This window comes from Oncorhynchus tshawytscha, linkage group LG10 (assembly GCF_018296145.1).
Source record: "Oncorhynchus tshawytscha isolate Ot180627B linkage group LG10, Otsh_v2.0, whole genome shotgun sequence".
NCBI lineage: Eukaryota > Metazoa > Chordata > Actinopteri > Salmoniformes > Salmonidae > Oncorhynchus > Oncorhynchus tshawytscha.
The window spans coordinates 38314457-38332008 of NC_056438.1; the positions used below are offsets into that span (position 1 = coordinate 38314457).

General features: G+C 43.7%; 1 long non-coding RNA gene across 1 annotated transcript; it reads left to right on the forward strand.

The window, feature by feature from the left end:
- The first annotated feature begins 14581 nt into the window (after positions 1-14581).
- Positions 14582-16217, forward strand: LOC121847627. Its single transcript, XR_006084466.1, has 3 exons — positions 14582-15012; positions 15263-15430; positions 15609-16217. It is a non-coding gene; the product is annotated as an uncharacterized LOC121847627 (long non-coding RNA).
- The last annotated feature ends 1335 nt before the right edge of the window (positions 16218-17552 follow it).

The following is a 17552-nucleotide window of genomic DNA, read 5'->3' on the forward strand; positions in this document are numbered from 1 at the left end:
GAGTCTCTGACTGACACCTGCCTAAGGATCTGAAGGGGAGTTGGTCGGGTGGATACCACATCCCGAACATAGGAACATTGAGAGAGGTGAGCTTGAACATTTTCAATAGGTTGAAGCCCCTGTTTAGGGTGGCACTCTGAGAAAGAGAAGCCATGGCTGGGGTGACTAGCAGGACTGGGCTAGGTTGATTGGGCATTTGCATGTGAGTTAATCCTTAGACACATTTATTAACTGGACAATTGAGGGCTAAAACAAAAGTCCAGGGCCCTGTCTGGTTTAATCACAGCAGGACTGGTGAGGTTGGGTGAGATGAAAAGTCCAGGGCGTAAATAAACTTCTCGCAAGAGTTTCTGGTAAGTAAAATGTTATACCGTGCATTTGCTTTATTGTGTTCTTAGAGGGCATGCCCTGGATGACCGTTGTTAGATGTTATTGTGAACATTTTGTTATACCTGTCATCTCCCCTAAAGTTGAAGTTAGAAAATATGAAGTAAGGCTGGGACCGCGTTACACAACTTGATACGAGGCGCGGGTATTCAGTAGGTAGTTTTGCATATTTGGATAGACATAGAAGGATCTACCCCACAGTAATTGCAGTAGGGGCTATTCCTGTTTGGAGGCAACACCTTGTCTTGGGGCCATTAATTAGACAATATTTTTGGAGATATGAATTTTACTCTGCATATGGAAAGGTTAAGATAAGAAAGAAATAATAACTACCGGTATTTCTCCATTTGTTTGTGTGTGTTTTTTCTGTGAGTGAACGAGTGACCAGAAACCACAATGGAAGTACAAGGACGTAAAGGTGGTGGCCTGCCAGACCCCTTGACGGGACCCCTGAAGATTATGGCAGATAAGTGGGGAAGGAACGTTCTGGACCAGGTTCAATTATGGCACAGGGAAGGTGCTTTTCCATTGACAGGGACACTAAGTGTGACACTGTTAGATGACGTAAGGGAGAGATTGACCCAATATGAGGGAAAGAAGCGGAAGAAAAAGGACAGAATAGAGTAAACTAAGTTCGGAAAGTGGGAGAGAGAGGCAGACAGACATTCCCAAAGGCAAGACCCATTCCGGGAAAAACCCTGCCAGAATGTGATAGTTCAGACTGAGTAAGAGGGAAAAGATAACAAAGACGAGTCTTAGGAAGAATAGAAAAGACGATGAGAGCGATTTCCCCCCTCCCTATTCTTCTCCCCCTCAACTCTAACCAGCATTGCCGCTGCCTGATGGACTGCCTCCACCACCTCCTCCCCCTCTGCCCCTGGTAGACCTGCCGAACCCTCTGCTGCCAGACCCAGCCTTGCCAACTGCGCCGCCTGGCCCTGCTCCTACAACCCCGCCTACGCCTGTCCAAGGCTCTCCAGGAGTAGATTTCATGAACCATCTGGCTGCTGGTATCACTAGCATGATGGGAGGGGCATCCCCTACCGCGTCGGCAGGCTGGAAGAACGCAGTTGAAGGTGCTCGTTCTGGGGGAAATGGAAAGAAGGCAACAAATCCCTTTACCCAGACTGGGACCAAAGGACCTCCGTGGTAGATGACAACAACAGCAGCTCCAACTCAAATCAAATTTTATTTGTCACATACACATGGTTAGCAGATGTTAATGCGAGTGTAGCGAAATGCTTGTGCTTCCAGGTCCCGACAGTGCAGTAATATCTAACAAGTAATCTAACAATTCCCAGAACTACCCAATACACAAATCTAAAGGGGTGAATGAGAATATGTACATGGAAGTATATGGATGAGCGATGGCCGAGTGGCATAGGCAAGGTGCAATAGATGGTATAAAATACAGTATATACATGTGATATGAGTAATGTAAGGTATTGAAACATGATTTAAGTGGCATTATTTAGAGTGCATTGTATAAATTGATTAGTGATCCATTTATTAAAGTGGCCAGTGATTGGATCTCAATGTAGGCAGCCTCTCTGAGTTAGTGATTGCTGTTTAGCAGTCTGATGGCCTTGAAATAGAAGTTGTTTTTCAGTTTCTGGTTATTATGGTGCCCCCGGTGATGCGTTTTGCAGACCGCACCACTCTCTGGAGTGCCTAGCGGTTGAGGGCGGTGCAGTTGCTGTACCAGGCTGTGGGTGACAAGCCAATTTCTTCAGCCTCCTGAGGTTGAAGAGGTGCTGTTGCGCCTTCTTCACCACACTGTCTGTAGTTGGACCATTTCAGTTTGTCTGTGATGTGTACACCGAGGATCCACTTCTCCACTGCTGTCCCTTCGATGTGGATAGGGGGGTGCTCCCTCTGCTGTTTCCTGAAGTCCACAATCACCTCCTTTGTTTTGTTGATGTTGAGTGAGAGGTAGTTTTCCTGACACCACACTCCGAGTGCCCTCACCTCTTCCCTGTAAGCTGTCTCGTCGTTGGTAATCAAGCCCACTACAGTTGTGTCATCTGTAAACTTGATGATTGAGTTGGAGGCGTGCATGGATACACATTTGTGGGTGAATTGTTAAGCCTTTAGACAATTGAGACATGGCTTGTCTATGTGTGCCATTCAGAGGGTAAAAGGGCTGGACAAAAGATTGAAGTGCCCTTTAATGGGCTATTGTAAATCAAATCAAATTTTATTTGTCACATACACATGGTTAGCAGATGTTAATACGAGTGTAGCGAAATGCTTGTGCTTCTAGTTCCGACAATGCAGTAATAACCAACGAGTAATCTGGCTAACAATTCCAAAACTACTACCTTGTACACACAAGTGTAAAGGGATAAAGAATATGTACATAAAGACATGAATGAGTGATGGTACAGAGCGGCATAGGCAAGATGCAGTAGATGGTATCGAGTACAGTATATACATATGAGATGAGTATGTAAACAAAGTGGCATAGTTTTAAAGTGGCTAGTGATACATGTATTACATAAAGATGCAGTAGATGATAGAGTACAGTATATACGTATACATATGAGATGAATAATGTAGGGTATGTAAACATTATATTAAGTAGCATTGTTTAAAGTGGCTAGTGATATTTTACATCAATTCCCATTATTAATGTGGCTGGAGTTGAGTCAGTGTGTTGGCAGCAGCCACTTGAGATAGAAGCTGTTTTTCAGTCTCTCGGTCCCAGCTTTGATGCACCTGTACTGACCTCGCCTTCTGGATGATAGCGGGGTGAACAGGCAGTGGCTCGGGTGGTTGTTGTCCTTGATCTTTATGGCCTTCCTGTGACATCGGGTGGTGTAGGTGTCCTGGAGGGCAGGTAGATTGCCACCGGTGATGCGTTGTGCAGACCTCACTACCCTCTGGAGAGCCTTACGGTTGTGGGCGGAGCAGTTGCCGTACCAGGCGGTGATACAGCCCGACAGGATGCTCTCGATTGTGCATCTGTAGAAGTTTGTGAGTGCTTTTGGTGACAAGCCAAATTTCTTCAGCCTCCTGAGGTTGAAGAGGCGCTTGCTGCGCCTTCTTCACGATGCTGTCTGTGTGGGTGGACCAATTCAGTTTGTCTGTGATGTGTATGTCGAGGAACTTAACTTACTACCCTCTCCACTACTGTTCCATCGATGTGGATAGGGGGGTGTTCCCTCTGCTGTTTCCTGAAGTCCACAACCATCTCCTTAGTTTTGTTGACGTTGAGTGAGAGGTTGTTTTCCTGACACCACACTCCGAGTGCCCTCACCTCTTCCCTGTAAGCTGTCTCGTCATTGGTAATCAAGCCCACTACTGTTGTGTCATCTGGGGGGGGGTTCCGTTAGCAGAACCTGTGTCCTAGGGGGTAGAATGACAGATTTGTACCTTGTCAGCTTGGGGATTCAAACCTGCAACCTTTCGGTTACTAGCCCAATACTCTAACCACTAGGCTACCCGGTTATTATTACACCATGAGTCGTTAAGCATACACTCCTTTGTTTCCCAGAGAGGTGTTTATCTCTGTCGGCATGACACATGGAGAAGCCCGGTTGCTGAACCGATTCCGACAACATATCCTGAGAGAGCCATGTTTCCGTGAAACAGAGAATGTTACAATCTCTGATATCTCCCTGGAAGGCAACCATTGCTCGAATCTTGTCTACCTTGTTGTCAAGAGACTGGACATTGGCTAGTAGTATGCTCGGGAGCGGTGTGCATGTCTATGAAGCCTGACCAGGTGGCCGCTTTGTCTGCCCCTTCTGTGGCATTGTTGATCGCCTACTGGAATTAGATCCATTGTCCTGGGTGTTGGTCTGAACAGAGGATCCGCTTATGGAAAGTTGTATTCCTGGTCGTAATGTTGGTAAGTTGACGTTGCTCTTATATCCAACAGTTCTTCCCGGCTGTAGGTAATACGACTTAAGATTTCCCAGGGTAACAATGTAAGAAATTAAAAAAAAAAAAAAAAATTCTGCATAGTTTCCTAAGAACTCGAAGCGAGGCGACCATCTATGTCGGCGCCATCATTGAGGAACCTTTAAACCTTCTGCTCTTGGGGAAAGACTGATGACGGTGCCGCAATGAGCTCTCATCCAGCCAGCAGAACCAGAAGACAGGAGAAGTGGAAGGCTGAGCAAAAGACACAAGACCAGACAAAATCTGGCAAATCAGCCATGTATCAACAATTCCCAATGATGGCATATCCAAACCCTCAGCCACAGCCAGCAGCGAGAGCGATGAATGGCAGCCAATTGTGTGGATCCAGAAAACATGGAGACATGATGAAATAAAATACATTGTTGAAGACCTGCCTGATCCCAGTAAGGATACTGAGAAGTTTGTGGCTGATCTCACTCTCATGGTGGGCCAGTTTAAACCCTCAGCATCAGAAGTGGAACACATCTGCAGAAAGAGGGGGCTGTTGAAGGTAACTTCAATTCCAATAATAATTGGGTTGAGCAGGGAACCTACCCTGCCCAATTACAACAGCTGATGGGAAGACTTGATGCGCTCTACCCTGCAAAGACTGAGTGGACACAGATTCGTGAATGCACGATGGAGAGAAAAGAGTCACTCGATTCCTACAGGAAGAGACTGGGAACCTGTTTCAGACTGCACTGTGGCATCCATCCCGGGGAACAGGCATATCAAGACCTTTTGGATAACTCTCTGATGAGAGGACTCAGATCAGATCTCCAAAAATCAGTTAGAACCACATGCATCATTTGGGAAACGGAGCCATTGGTCACGGCAGAGCGACAACAAGGCGAGCAGAAGGAATATAATAAAAAAAGAGGAGAAAAGGTGAAGACTCAGAAACTACAGGCTGCTCAATTGACTTTTTACCAGGGCCAGATGTCAGCTGATGCAAAGACTAGAAGAAGCTAGAAGAAGAGGTTGAGGAGGTAAGCCCAAGAAAGGGAACTGCTTCACCTGCGGCCAGCCAGGTCATTTCTCCGCTCAGTGTGACCAGTCACCCCAATCTGGTGCTCCGGCTGGTGGAAGAGGCAGAGGCAGGGACAGATCAAGAGGCTCGGGAACCCCAGGGGGGGCCACTAGAGGACAAGGCAACCAAGAGACCACAGGATCCCCCTGCTTAGCAATGGCAACCAGGGTCACCCCTCCTGTTCAATCTCAACAACAGTGGAGGCCCCAAGGGGGCCCACAAGGAAGAGGTCAGCCTGACCATTGGCAGACGGGCCCTCCTGCACAGACAACGCTGTACAATCCAGGAGCAGGCAATGAACACGATGAAGAATATTGACGTGAGGAAGACACAGGGACAGATTACATACAATTGAAAGAACAGCCAGAGCAACTATTTTTAAAGAGCCATACCACCCCAAAGAAAGCACCAACAGTGGAGGCTTGCGTCAATGATGAGTTAATTTTCCTTGTTGATACTGGGGCTGCTATGTCTGTCATTAACAGTAAACCTCCCATGTCTAGTGAAACAGTTAAAACAGTTGGGGCATCGGGTCTCCCCTTCAGGGAACACGTAACTATGCCCTTGCCAGCCTCCTTTTGTGAGGAGAAAAGTCAGCATGAATTCCTCTTCTCTGATTGCTGCCCAGTCAATCTAAAGGGCAGAGACCTCCTATGTAAGTTGGGTATTAACATAACATGTGGGCCCACTGGGCTGACAGTTATACATGAGGGGGAGCAGTTGATGCTGATGGAAGAACTGTGTGACTGGTGCTATTTATGAGATGTTGATAATGAGGTGCCCAATATTGCGCGTGTCTTCTCAATGGCTAAAACCCATTGTGACCACGGGGATAGTTTCATGTCTGAAACAGAGTTACATTACACTTCCCATTTCTCACCATTGACAAGAGATTTGGGATATGAAAGGCTGTGGCTCTCAGGTTGTGTTAACCTCTCTGTGATATGTGGGACGGTAGCGTCCCACCTGGCCAACATCCAGTGAAAATGCAGAGCGCCAAATTCAAGTAAATTACTATAAAAATTAAACTTAAATGAAATCACACATTCAATATACCAAAATAAAGCTACGCCAAATTAAAGCTACACTTGTTGTGAATCCAGCCAACGTGTCAGATTTCAAAAATGCTTTACGGTGAAAGCAAATTATGCTATTACCTGAGGATAGCACCTCAGTAAACAAAGAAAAGCATATTTCAACCCTGCAGGTGCGACACAAAACGCAGAAATCTGTTGGCACTCCAATATGTCCCATAAACATCACAAATGGTCCCTTTGTCCATTTATTTGGCGCGGTTGGTCCAGAAAAACACTGGTTCCAACTTGCGCAACGTGACTACAAAATATCTCAATAGTTACATGTAAGCATTGTCCAAACATTTCAAACTACTTTTGTAATAAAACTTTAGGTATTTTTTACGTAAATAATCAATCAAATTGAAGACTGGATATACTGTGTTCAATATCGGAGGAAAACAAAGTGGAGCGTGCTTTCAGGTCAAGCGCCTCTAACAAAGAGTACACTTCCCTCGAGCCTCATTCTGAACAGTGTTACTTCTTCATTTCTCAAAGGAAAAACCTCAACCAATTTCCAAAGACTGACATCCAGTGGAAGCGACAGGAACTGCAGGAAAGTCAATTAGAAATCTGGATTCCCAATGAAACCCATTGAAAAGAGTGACTTCAAAAAACAAAATCTGAACGGTTTGTCCTCGGGGTTTTGCCTGACAAATAAGTTCTGTTATACTCACAGACATGATTCAAACAGTTTTAGAAACTTCAGAGTGTTTTCTATCCAAATCTAATAATATGCATATCTTAGCTTCTGGGTCTGAGTAGCAGGCCATTTACTTTCGACACGCTTTTCATCCGGACGTGAAAATACTGCCCCCTGTCCCAAAGAAGTTAAGGATGAGTCAGTGCAGTGTGATGTACCGTGGCCGTGATTTCTGTACCTTAGGGGTTAATCTAACCCCTCCACAGAAAGAACTCTACATTTTTGAGAACAGTGTTCCTCATGTGTCCCTTACTAAATCAGACTTGGCTGAGCGGGAGGATACTGTGGTTTGGATGAAAGGTGTGATAGGTGCAACCGATTGGATAATGGGGGAAGAAGGCTCAACTTACTCACCCAGTACACTGACATATTGTTACCCGCTCAACTGGGATACGCCAGTTGAGAGGGGTGTGAATGGGTTAGACCAACCTCCATTCGCAACAAATATCATGTTGTTGAGTGAAGACTCACCCCTCTTGAGAGGGGACCCCGACTACATATGGCCAAAGGACCAATATCACTTTGGGTGAATGAAGGGGGTGGAACCTCTTGTGGTTACACCTAAAAGCACTCATCGACCCTACAAAGCACAGTATCCACTCAGTAAAGAAGCAATCAAGGGTATTACCCCTGTCATGCTTCATTGGTAGCGAAAGGAGCGTTAGTCCTGTGTCCAGAGTCACCTTGCAATACCCCTAACTTGCCAATAAGAAAAGCCTCAGGGGATTGGTGTTTCGTTCAGGATTTGAGGCCAGTCAAAAGTGCAGTCTTTGTTGTGCCCCAGTCGTTCCCAACCCAACTACACTGTAGTCAGCAGTTCCAGTTCCAGCCACAGCTAATTGTTTTTTGTTGTTTTGGTTCTGGCTAATGTGTTTTTTAGTATTACAGTTGCACCAGAGTCACAGTTCTGGTTTGCTTTCACGTTTCTCAGAAAGAGATTCACATGGACGTTGGCGTATATGGGGTACACAGAGTCACCCGCAATTTTTTCAGCTGCATTATCAGAAAATCTGGAGGGTTTCATTCCCCCTGAGGGGAGCACTCTAATACAGTATTTTGATGACTTATTATTGTGCTCTAAGACCTTGGAGGTGTGTGAAACCGACACGAGCTCTGTTAATTTTTCTAGCAGACAATGGCCACAAAGTAAATTTTGCAACTTGTCTCCCAAACTGTAAAGTATTTGGGACATGATATCACCCCCAATGGCAAGCAGCTGAGTCCAGAGAGAGTGAAAGCTATTCTCTCTGTCACGAAAATCCACATGATGTCCCTGACTGCTATGTAAGGGTAGTGTAGGGCGTGGCTGCCTGACTATGCCGAGGTTGTCCAGCCTCTCTCAGATCCTATTTAGCGCCACAGGATGGCTATGAATGATTAAAAGGACTGGATTCCCTGAGAAAATAGAAACAACTCATAGAAACGACTACCTCACCCTGTTTGGGACTTCCTGATCATTCTGGACACTTTAACCTGTTTGTGTGTGAGAAGAATGGGTCAATGTCATCTGTACTAACACAAGATCATGGGGGGAAACAGAGACTCATGGGTTACTGCTCTAAGCACTTAGATAGTGTGGTAAGAGGTCTGGTGTACTGTTTGAGAGCGGTGGCTGCAGCCTCTGAAGCTGTACTCGCTCACCTGTGCTGACATTGTGGCTATGTGTGAACTAACTGTGCATGTACCACATGCTGTTCATGCTCTTATTTCAAATAACATGCACCGAATACAACAGGTGTAGACCTTACTGTGAAATGCTTACAAGCCCTTAACCAACAATGCAGTTTTAAGAAAATCCCCCCAAAAGTAAGAGACAAGAATAACCAATATGTAAAGATTAGCACTAAATAACAATAGCGGGGCAAAATACAGGAGGTACCAGTACAGAGACAATGTGTCAATGTTCGGGGGGCACCGGTATTGAGGAAATGATGAACATGTAGGTAGAGTTATTAAAGTGGCCATGCATAGATAATAACAGAGAGTAGCAGCAGCGTAGGGGGGCAATGCAAATAGTCTGGGTAGCTATTTGATTAGCTGTTCAGGAGTCTTATGGCTTGGAGGTAGAAGCTGTTTATAAGCCTCTTGGACCTATACTTTGCGCTCCGGTACCGCTTGTCATGCACCGCTTGCCGTGCGGTAGCAGAGAGAACAATCTTTGACTAGGGTGGCTGGTGTCTTTGACAATTTTATGGGCTTTCCTCTGACACCGCCTATTATATAGGTCCTGGATGGTAGGAAGCTTGTTCCCAGTGATGTACTGGGCCGTTCGCACTACCCTCTGTAGCGCCTTACGGACAGATGATGAGCAGTTGCCATACCAAGCGGTGATGTCGAGAGTTGGTGCAGCTGTATGGTGCAGTTGTAGAACCTTTTGAGGATCTGGGGACCCATAGCAAATTAGTTCAGGCTCCTGAGGGGGAAAAGGTATTGTCGTGCTCTCTTCACAACTGTATGTTTGGACCATGATAGTTGAAACTCTCGACTCGCTCCACTACAGCCCCGTCGATGTTAATGGGGGCCTGTTCGGCCCACCTTTTCCTGTAGTCCATGATCAGCTCCTTAGTCTTGCTCACATTGAGGGAGAGGTTGTTGTCCTGGCACTACACTGCAAGTTCTCTGACCTCCTTGCTATAGGCCTTCCCATCGTTGTCGATGATCAGGCCTACCACTGTTGTGTTGTCCGCAAACTTAATGATAGTGTTGGAGTCGTGTTTGGCCATGTAGTCGTGGTTGAACAGGGAATACAGGAGGGGACTAAGTACACACCCCTGAGGCGCTCCAGTGTTAAGGATCAGCGTGGCAGACTTGTTGTTGCCTACTCTTACCACCTGGGAGCGGCCCGTCAGCATGTCCAGGATCCAGTTGCAGAGGGAGGTGTTGAGCTTTGAGGGCACTATGGTGTTGAACGCTAAGCTGTAGTCAATGAGTAGCATTCTCACATTGGTGTTCCTTTTGTCCAGGTGGGAAAGGGCAGTGTTGAGTGCAATAGAGATTGTATCATCTGTGGATCTGTTGGGGCGGAATGCAAATTGGAGTGGGTCTAGGGTTTCTGGGATGATGGTATTGATGTGAGCCATGATCAGCCTTTCAAAGCACTTCATGGCAATAGACGTGAGTGCTACGGATCGGTAGTCATTTAAGCAGGTTACCTTAGTGTTGGGCACAGGCACTATCGTGGACTGCTTAACATTTTGACGCTACCATCCCGTTAGCGGGATAATTGTCATCAACAACCGCTGAATTGCAGAGCACCACATTCAAATAATATTACTAAAAATATGTATATTCATGAAATCACATGTGCAATATAGCAAAATACAGTTTAGCTCTTTGTTAATCCACCTGTCGTGTCAGATTTTGAAAATATGCTTTACAGCGAAACCAATCCAAGCGTTTGTGTAAGTTTATCGATCACTAGACAAAACATTGGAACACCTAGCATCACAGTAGCTTGGTCATGAAAATCAGAAAAGCAATCAAATTAATCGCTTACCTTCGATGATCTTTGGATGTTTTCACTCACGAGACTCCCAGTAACACAATAAATGTTCCTTTTGTTCCATAAAGATTATTTTTATATCCAAAATACCTCTGTTTGTTTGGCGCGTTATGTTCAGAAATCCACAGGCTCGAGCGGTCACGACAACGCAGACGAAAATTCCAAATAGTATCCGTAATGTCCACAGAAACATGTCAAACGTTTTTTATAATCAATCCTTAGGATGTTTTTAAAATATATAATCAATAATATATCAACTGGCACTGTCTCTTTTTCAGTAGGAGAGGGAGAGACAATGGCTGCCCAAGCTCTGTTGCGCACGCAAAACTCATGCGAACACCTGACGCGATGTTATCTTTCTTGCTCATTTTTCAAAATAAAAGCCTGAAACTGTCTAAAGACTGTTGACACCTTGAGGAAGCCATAGGAAAAGGAATCTGGTTGATATCCCTTTAAATGGAGCAAAGGCAGGCAATGGAACATGGAGCTTTCAAAATAGAAGCCACTTCCTGGTTTGATTTTCCTCAGGTTTCGCCTGCAATATCAGTTCTGTTATACTCACAGACAATATTTTGACAGTTTTGGACATTTTAGAGTGTTTTCCATCCTAATCTGTCAATTATATGCATATTCTAGCATATGGGCCTGAGAAATAGGCTGTTTACATTGGAAACGTTATTTTTCCAAATGTAAAAATAGTGCCCCCTAGCTGAAAGAGGTTAAAACATGTTGGTATTACAGACTCGGACAGGGAGAGGTTGAAAATATGTGAAGACACTTGCTAGTTGGTCAGTGCATGCTCGCAGTACACGTCCTGGTAATCCGTCTGGTCCTGCGGCCTTGTGAATGTTGACCTGTCTAAAGGTCTTCCTCACATTGGCTGCGGAGAGCGTGTTCACACAGTCTTCCAGTACAGCTGGTGCTCTCTTGCATGTTTCAGTGTTATTTGCCTTAAAGCGAGCATACAAGTAGTTTAGCTCGTCAAATAGGCAGTTCTGGGGCAGCTCTCATTTCATTAATAGTGTTTTTGTTTCTCAAAATAAGTTTCAAAATCATTGTAATCATAAAAATGTGAAGTAAATGATAAAAATTTAAAAGTTCAAATTCAGCTAAGGCGAGAGCACCAGACTCTGCCATATGGACACATATAGGCCAATGCAGCAGTAAGCCTATAATTTCATCGTCAACTAAGTAAAATACATAGGCCTAAAGTCAACATATAAAAAAAGTAGAAAATACTAGGCCTTTATTTTCTATGGTGGAGTAGGTCAGCGCGTGACTGGGGGGTGTTCTAGTTTATTATTTCTATATGTAGTCTAGTATTTGTATTTCTATGTTGGCCTGGTATGGTTCCCAATCAGAGGCAGCTGTCTATCATTGTCTCTGATTCGGGATCGTATTTAGGTAGCCTTGTCCCACAAGTTGTTTGTGGGATCTTGTTTATGTATTGTTGCTTTTGAGCCCTACAAGGCTGTACATTCGTTTGTTTGTTTCTCTTTATTGTTTTTGTTGCTGGTTCATATTCTAATAAATTATGATGAACCCACATCAAGCTGCGCCTTGGTCTACCCATTTCGATGAGCGTGACACCACTGAATATATGGAATCATCAGATCATGATATTTTGCTCTTTCAGACCGAGGCTGGGTGATATCTGAGGCCGGGAATGTTGGAAAGATTTTTCAAATAATGAGGGCCTATCATTCACAACGCATTTTTAAAAGAAAATACAAATTGTTGACTTACTGTGTGAGGTGAAGAAAATATGACGAGCTCAGCTTACTAGTGGTGGACACGGTGAGTTATGACAATCAGAAATCAAATATTCCAACATTGTCAGGAAAGATACACCAGACCCATGCTCATTGCTCACATGGAGCACGCCAAACAAAAGACAATTATTTATTTTTCAAAACTGTTAATAGTTATAAAATTAACCAAAACTTGTTACAAGTGTGGCAGGTTGTGAACTCCACAAACAACTGTTTCCATTACTAGAATAAAAACTGAAACAAATTGTAATGAATACATGCATTAACAGAAATTAATATAACGCAATGACGGGGGATTAACCTCTCTGGGATATTTGGGATGGTAGCGTCCCACCTCAACAATAGCCAGTGAAAGTGCAGGGCGCCAAATTCAAAACAACAGAAATCCCATAATTAAAATTCCTCAATCATACAAGTATTTCACACCATTTTAAAGATAGACTTGTTGTAAATCCAGCCACAGTGTCCGATTTGAAAAAGGCTTTAAGACTAAAGCACACCAAGCGATTGTTAGGTCAGTACCTAGTCACAGAAAAACACAACCATATTTCCAGCCAAAAAGAGGAGTCACAAAAAGCAGAAATCAAGATAAAATTAATCACTAACCTTTGATGATCTTCATCAGATGATTATCACAGGACTTCATGTTACACAATACAAATCTGTTTTGTTCGATAAAGTTAATATTTATATCCAAAAATCTCAGTTTACATTGGCGCGTTACGTTCAGTAGTTCCACAACATCCGGTGATTTTGCAGAGCCACATCAATTTACAGAAATACTCATAATAAACATTGCTAAAAGATACAAGTGTTATGCATGGAATTTTAGATCCACTTCTCCTTAATGCAACCGCTGTGTCAGATTTAAAAAAAGCTTTACCGAAAAAGCATACCATGCAATAACCTGAGTACTGCGCTCAGACAACAAAACAAGCCATTACAGATATCCGTAATGTTGTGGAGTCAACAGAAGTCAGAAATAGCATTATAAATATTCACTTACCTTAGATGATCTTTATCAGAATGCACTCCCAGGAATCCCAGTTCCACAATAAATGTTTGATTTGTTCGATAAAGTCCATAATTTATGTCCTAAAACCTCTGTTTTTTTCGCGCGTTTAGTACACAATCCAAACTCACGACGCGTGGGCAAGTCCAGACAAAAAGTAATATTATAGTTTGTAGAAACATGTCAAACGAAGTATAGAATCAATCTTTAGGATGTTTTTAACATAAATCTTCAATAATGTTTCAACCGGAGAATTCTTTTGTCTGTAGAAATGAGATGGAACGCAGGTCGCTTTCACGTCAGCGCGCGTGATCAGCTCATGCCACTCTGGCAAGCCTCTGACTCATTCAGCTCCCATTCCCCCCTCCTTCACAGTAGAAGCATCAAACAAGGTTCTAAAGACTTGACATCTAGTGGAAGCCTTAGGAAGTGCAATATGACCCCATAGACACTGTATATTCGATAGGCAATGACTTGAAAAACTACAAACCTCAAATTTCCCACTTCCTGGGAGAATGGAAATTTCCCACTTCCTGGTTGGATTTTTTTCTCAGGTTTTTGCTTGCCATATGAGTTCTGTTTTGCTCACAGACAAGATTCGAACAGTTTTAGAAACTTCAGAGGGTTTACTATCCGAATCCACTAATTATATGCATATTCTAGCTTTTAGGACTGAGGAGCAGGCAGTTTATTCTGGGCACCTTTTTATCCAAGCTACTCAATACTGCAGTCCCAAAGAACAGTACATTTACTAGGCCTACTGGTATGGAACGCCGATTGGGTATTAAAGCACGTGGTCAAAAGGCAATCTTTTTAATGCTATGCATGTAAAGTAAGCAGGTACAGGCGCTTAATTACGTGTTCACGCATTAAGTTAACGTTTTCATGCGTTAAGTTAACGCCTATACATGTCAAATAAGCTCGTGCAAATTTGCTTGCAGGCGGTCCAACATGTGCTACATAAACGGCTACAAGTGGTCCTGCACACATCAAATTAACACCTACAGCTGCTAAATATACACCTACACACGCTAACTTAACACGTTGTTTAATATGCAGATTTTACCAGCCAATTTCCCTAGCTCCTCTAATTAAATCTGTGTTCAGTCAGTTTGATGCAACAACATCACAATTGAAGATGGCGAGAAGGAACTTCCTTAACTTTAGGCAGGCTGGCTGGCTAGCTATAATTTCAATGCCACCTAGCCTTAGCTGCGCTCGTTCGCGACTAGCATGCAAATATTTACAAAGCTCACAATTTGACCTAGGACAACCCTGTAAAAACTTTGCTAATATCTACAACATATCAACTGCACATATTTTACTTTTGAATACCCTTTGAAATATTCATATTTCATCTTAGCCTGTGATGTAGAATATAACAACGTCAGACATAAACCAGGAACGTTATTAACTTTAGTAATATAGCACTGTTTGAACAGGAATCGTAGTCCCATCCATGGTCTCTATTTTCACAAAACTGTTGTCTTTCAGAATGGAAACCATGCAGTGGAGCCTTGAGTGGGCTAGGGGGGGCTGATACATGTTGCTTCAGCAGATGACCGAGTTGATCAAGTATCTTAGTTCATTCAGGAGATTTGTACCTCTGGCTGGCATGCACAACAAGGTAAGCAGCGTAGTGGGTGTGGTAGGGCTTACTGTTTTCACTCTTCATTCTCCTGCTGCCCGTTGTATTCGTTCTTGGTTAACATTTCTATTTATGTCCTGGCTTTAAAATCCAATATTATAAAAACATTACTTGGCCACAATTTGTGACAGTTACAATAATTGAAAAGTTTTTGTTTTTGGAATGAGGGGGGTGGGCGGTGTCACAATACATTAAGTAGCCTAAACACAGTGTTATATTATTGTTACAGCCAGTTCCGGTACCGGGCTCCTCGGACATGGAGAGGAGCTAGAGGTGCACCTTGTTATGCCATCACTCAAGAGCAACGGAGGTTTCTGATGTCCTGTGCTTTCAGTGTGTCTCAAATGGTAGATATTCTACTACATGTGTCCCGATCTACAGTCAAACGTTGTCTAAGGTCAGTTTTGCTTGGGAGTAATGCTATAAACTACAGACTTTAGATGCATGGTTTCCAGTTTCTTACCAATCAAACCATTTGGAATGACTACAATCAAGACAGGACTTTAAAATGACAATGATGATATACATTTCCTCATCCATGTCCATTGTTACTCTTTTTCCCCCTTTTTTTCCAGACACTTCAATCTGTCACATGCACCGTTATATTCTGACATGTCAGACTTGCCTCTGGATGAAAAGATTAAGGACTTGGTGGCTGGGAACGACAAACTTGGACCGGAGGCTGTTCGAGCACAATTAAGGGCTCCGGGTGCATAGTCGCAGAGTGAGTGACAGCATGCTTCGTGTTAACCCAAGGGCGGCTGCACTCAGAGCCATGTCGCAGAGGCTGCATAGAAGGTCATACCGTGTTGCGGGACCAAACTCATAATGGCACCTTGATGGAAACTACAAACTGATAGACACAAACATCTTTATCACTGGTGAGAATTTGTACATTGTAACATCTCAAATCGTTCATCAACAACTTGTTCATCAACAATTAACAGTTCAGTTTAGCAAGCAACGGCCCTTGATACCATACATCACTCATGTGGAGAATAATTGTTTTGTGTTTCTGCTACTTCTGTGATTGATAGAATATCTGCATCATGAAATTAACAAACATGCTTATATTGAGGACATATGGAGGTGTAAGGTTCTGCTTTTCTATTCTTAATCAACCTTGTGTTCTTTTTCTTTGTGTCCTGTCTCATTTTTGTTCATTGATTTCGCCTGTGTTCTTTTCTCACCTGGTCTCATCAGCTCCCTATTGATTTAAGTTCTTTCTGTTTGTCTGGTTATGAGGTATTGTTTGTTTTTGACTGCCTACCTGTGTTTGACCATTGCCTGCCTGTGACCATTGCCTGCCTGCCTGCCTTCTGTGAAGGCTTAATAAAAATCTGCCAGGCTCTGCGTGGGAATCTACACCTTTTTCTCCCTACGTATTCATTACAGGAGGCAAAAACAATTGGAGCAAAGTATTTGTGCCTAAGTGTGAACAACAGGAGAGTCTGTCCTCTTGACTCATCAAGGTAAACGTGGTTATATAAATTCACAGATTTTCATTGTAAAGGTTTTAAACACTGTTTCCCATAAACAATTAATGAAAATGCACCTGTGTAACGGTCGATAAGACACTAACAGCTTACAAACGGTAGGCAATTAAGGTCACAGTTATGAAAACTTACGACTCCAAATAGGCCTTTCTACTGCCTATGAAAAACACCAAAAGAAAGATTCCCAGTGTCCCTGCTCATCTGCGAGAACGTGCCATAGGCATGCTGAAAGGAGGCATGAGGGCTGCAGATGTGGCCAGGGCAATACACTTCCATGTCCGTACTGTGAGACACCGGAGACAGAGCTACAGGGAGACAGGACGGACAGCTGATCATCCTCGCAGTGGCAGACCACGTGTAACAACACCTGCACAGGATTGGTAAATCCGAACATTACAGCTGTGGGACAGGTACAGGATGGCAACAACAACCGCCTAAGTTACACCAAGAACGCACAATCCCTCCATCAGTGCTCACACTGTCCGCAATAGGCTGAGAGAGGCTGGACTGAGGGCTTGTTTGCCTGTTGTAAGGCAGACATCACTGGCAACAACATTGCCTATGTGCACAAACTCACCAATCGCAGGACCAGACAGAACCAGCAAAAACTGCTCTTCACTGACGAGTCACGGTTTTGTCTCACCAGGGGTGATAGTCGGATTCACGTTTATTGTCGAAGGAATGAGCATTACACCGAGGCTTGTACTCTGGAGTGGGATCAATTTGGAGGTAGAGGGTCCATCATGGTCTGGGGTGGTCAAGGCCCAGCGTAATTTGTGGTCATAGTATTTATTTCAATGAGAACCAGCAACAAAATAACAAAGTGAAAACAAAACGCACATACCGTTCCGTAGGCTACAAGAGCTGTACAAAAACAAGATCCCACAACATAGGTGGTAAAAAGGCTATCTAAGTATGATTCCCAATCAGAGACAACTATAGACAGCTCCCTCTGATTGGGAACCACACTCAGCCAAACACAAAGAAATACAAAACATAGAATGCCCACCCCACCCCACATCA